Genomic DNA, 4,612 nt, shown 5'->3' with positions numbered 1-4,612 from the left:
ACCCAGCCCTTACTTTGTTTATGGGGAAATTATCTCATTACTCAAATTCCTGATCATGCCAGAATGCCCAAGGCCTCTACTGGGAAGGGATTTCTTATCCACTCTTGGAGATACCCTCAACCTCCCAGAAACAGAGGTCTTCTTCCTGGTTAGCCTGTGCCCTCCCCCAATAAAGACCCTCCCGATAATATTTCCCCACAAATCTGGGACTGAGTTAATCCCCAGGTATGGGAAAAAGGAATTCCAGGGAAAGCAATATTTGTAACACCTGCAACAATTACCTTAAAGGACAAAAATACTTAGTCCTACAAACACCAGTACCCCATTAAACTTGAAGCCTGACAAGGCCTCCAGTCCTTAATAGACAAGTTCCTAAAACATGGCCTCCTAGTCCCATGCTATTCTCCCTATAATTCTCCCATCCTACCAATTTTAAAACCAAATAGAGAGTACTGGATGGCCAGGACCTCCAGGCTATAAATGAGGCTGTCATTCCCCTCCACCCTATTATGCCTAATACCTACACTATCTTAGCCCAGATACCCAAAGGCACACTTGGTTCACAGTCCTGGATCTTAAAGATGCTTTCTTTTGCATACCCTTATATCCATAATCTCAGTATTTGTTTGCTATTGAATGGACTGATACATCTACCAATGTAACTCAACAGTATACATGGACAGTCCCGCCACAGAGATTTACAGACAGTCACTACCTATCTGGCTATGCTCTTGCCAGATAACTCAGAGAGTTTAATTTAAACCACTGGAGCTCTCTTGAAATATGTAGATGATATACTCATCTGTGTCCCCTCCAAGGAAGAATCAGATAAAAATACCATACAAGTCTAAAATTCCTGGGAGAATGAGTGCATAGAGTTGCCCCAACAAAGGCCCAAATTTTCAAACAGGAATTAACTTATTTGGGGTATGCTCTGATGTCAGGAAGGTAAGCACTTCTTGTGAAGTAAAGAAGTCATACCACATGTAAGCCCATCACAAACAAGAAAGTAGCTTAGGATGTTCCTAGGAATGGCAGGCTCTTCCCCAATCTGGATTCCAGGGTTTGGATTGATAGCCAAACACCTATATGAAGTTTTGAAAGGCCCAGACAATGACCTGCTTGAATCGTCAGGAAAACAAAAAGAAGCTTTTCAAAGAATGAAGAGCCTGCTCATAAAAGCCCTTGCACTGGGAATTCTTAATCTTGAAAAGCCCTGTATATTATTTGTGGCCAAAAAGAGCGGGGTATCCCTGGGGGTACTTATCAAAACAGAACTGGCCCCACAGCCAGTGGCCTATTTTTCTAAACAACTGAACACAGTGGGAGCCATGTGACTGGAATGCCTGAGGGAAGTCACTGTTACTGAACTTCTGATGGTAGAAGCCACCAAGTTAAGTCCCTGGAAGTACAAACTCCATACCAAGTACAGGGAGTCCTAGATATTAAAGACCATTAATGGCTAACAAGAGGACAACTTATTAGACCAGGCTTTACTCCTAGATTCTCCAGAGGTGATCATTAAAGTACACCAAATTCTTTTTTTTTTAAAGATTTTTTTTTCTTTGAGAGAGAGAGAGCATGAGCAGAGGGAGAGTGAGAGGGAGAAGCAGAATCCCCACTGAGCAGGGAGCCTGATGCAGGGATAGATCCCAGGACATGAGCTGAAGGCAGATGCTTAACCAACTGAGCCAACCAGGCGCCCCTAATGTGTCAAATTCTTAACCTGGCTACCCTCCTGCCATCTAAAAGATGAATCCTGTGTGGAAACCATAGAACTGGTCTACTGCAGTAATCCAGATTTAAAAGACAAGCCCTTGGATAACCCAGACAATATATGGTTTACCAATGGCAGCAGTTTTGTAAAAGAAGGGACCAAAAGGGCTGGATATGCCATGGTAGACCCTCACCAGGTCATAGAAGAAGGAGATTTGTTCCCTGTATATTGGCACAAAAGGCTGAGCTTATTGCCTTAACTAGAGCCTTAAAACTAGGAAAGCACAGGCAGAACAAGATGGCGGAGGAGTGGGAGACCTGGATTTCATCTGGTCTCACGAATTCAGCTGGTTAGGGATCAAACCATTCTGAACACCTATGAACTCAACAGGAGATCGGAGAAAAGAATAGCAACAACTCTCTGAACAGAAAAGCAACCACTTTCTGGAAGGTAGGACGTGAGAAGAAGTGAATCCAAGGTGATATTTGGGAGGATAGATGGCGGGGGAGGGGGCCTCCGTTGGCTGCTACTGGCAAGTGACAGAGCTATGGAGCAAAATTTGGAACTTTTAGAAGTTGGCTCTGCTGAGGGACCGTCGCTCCAGTGGCTAAGTGGGGGTTGGAACCCTCATGGGACAGTGTGGTCTCAGGACCCTCAGGGTCACAGAAAGACCACGGGTGCCTGAGTGAGGCAGAGCTCCTGGGTCTCAGAGCGGGGAAGCTGGCTGCAGAGACGGAGCTGAGGCACAGGCTTTCAGCTTGGGGTTGCCATAAACTGTGATCGGTGACACAGTCAGGCCACTGCTCCTCCATCAGAGACCCAACAAGTGGCAGATCCGGGGAGACTCCCCTTCCTCCCCTGGGAGGAGTGAAATGGGAGCGCACCACAGGGATCTGCTGGGTTTGGAGACTCCACACGGAGTCGGGTGCCGGAGATAGAAATGCTCGGTCACAGGCCAGGTGAGCAAAGAGTGCGGCCAGAGACCAGGGAGACGGGAGTGATTGACTGCTTTTCTCTGGGGTCCCACTGAGGAGCAGGGCCCTGAGTTCTCAGCTTCTCCCGGGTGGAGATTGGGAGGCCGCCATTTTCACTCTCGTCCTCCAAAGCTGTACGGAAAGCTTGCAGGGAACAAAAGCTCCTGAGAGCAAACCTGAGCAGATTATTTAGCCTGAACTGACAAGGGCAGGGCAATTCCGCCTCCGGCAAAACATTTGGGAACCATGGCAACAGGCCTCTCCCCCAGAAGATCAGAAAGAACAGCCAGCCAAGACCAAGATTACCGATCAATGAGAACAGCAGAACTCCAGCACTAGGGGAATACTGCACATAGAATTCATGGCTTTATTACCATGATTCTTTAATCTTTCAAAGTTAATTTTTTTAACTTTTTTTATTTTGAATTTTTCTTTTTCCCTTTTTCAACCAACATCTTATCAATCCCTTTTTTAAAAATACATTTTTATTTTTCATTTGTTGAGTAATATTCTATCCCTTCGTAGTAGTTACCCTTATTTTTGGGATATATATATATATATATGTTGTTCTCTCTTTAAAATTTTGAGATACAGTTTCTTCTAACAGATCAAAATATACCCTAAATCTCTGGTGTATGGCTATGTTCTAGTCTCCTACCTGATCAAATCCTCTCCCCTTTGTTTTCTTTTTTTTCTTTCTTTTTTTTTTTTCATTCTCTTCTTTCTTTTTTCAAACAACTTCTTTTATCAATTCCTTTTATAAAATTTTTTATAATTTTCATCTTCACAGTCATATTCCATCCCTTCATTGTATCAACCCTTATTTTGTACATATATAAGTCTTTCTTTCCTTAAAATTTTGGGAGGCACTTACTTCTAACAGACCAAAAAAAACCCCAAAATATAGTGTGTGGCACTGATTTATGCACCAGCCTGATCATATTTGATCGTATACTGTTTTCTTTGTTTTGTTCTTTTTTGTTTGTTTTTATCTTTATCTTTTTTTCTCTCTCTCTCTTTCTTTCCCTTTTTTTTCCCCTGGTTTCAGGTCTTTTCTGATTTGTTTAGAGTATAGTTTCTGGGGACATTGTTACCCTGTTAGCATTTTGTTCTCTCATTCATGTATTCTCCTCTGGACAAAATGACAAGACAGAAAAAGTCACCTCAACAAAAAGAACAAGAGGTAATTCTGCCAGGGACCTACTCAATATGGACATTAGTATGATGTTGGAGCTAGAGTTCAGAATCATGATTTTAAATATACTGGCTGGGCTTGAAAAAAAATGGAAGTTATTAGAGAAATGCTTTCTGGAGAAATAAAAGAACTAAAATCTAACCAAGTCGAAATCAAAAAGGCTATTATTGAGGTGCAATAAAAAAATGGGTGCATTAACTGCTAGGATAAATGAGGCAGAAGAGAGACTCAGTGATATAGAAGACCAAATGATGGAAAATAAAGAAGCTGAGAAAAAGAGAGATAAACTATTGGATCATGAGGGCAGAATGCGAGAGACAAGCGATACCATAAAACAAAACAACATTAGAATAATTGGGATCCCAGAAGAAGAAAGAGAGAGAGCGGCAGAAGGTATATTGGAGCAAATTATAACAGAGAAGTTCCCTAATGTGGGGAAGGAAACAAGCATCAAAATCCAGGAGGCACAGAGAACCCCTCTCAAAATCAATAATAATAGGTCAACACCCCGACATCTAATAGTAAAACTTAAGAGTCTCAGAGACAAAGAGAAAATCCTGAAAGCAGCTCGGGAGAAGAGATATGTAACCTACAATGGCAGAAATATTAGGTTGGCAACAGACCTATCCACAGAGAACTGGCAGGACGGAAAGGACGGGCATGATATATTCAGAGCACTAAATGAGAAAAATATGCAGCCAAGATACTATATCCAGCGAGGCTGTC

The sequence above is a fragment of the Zalophus californianus genome, chromosome 6 (genome assembly GCF_009762305.2).
Source record: "Zalophus californianus isolate mZalCal1 chromosome 6, mZalCal1.pri.v2, whole genome shotgun sequence".
NCBI lineage: Eukaryota > Metazoa > Chordata > Mammalia > Carnivora > Otariidae > Zalophus > Zalophus californianus.
The sequence above is the reverse complement of the archived record's forward strand: the minus strand, read 5'-3'. Positions refer to the sequence as shown.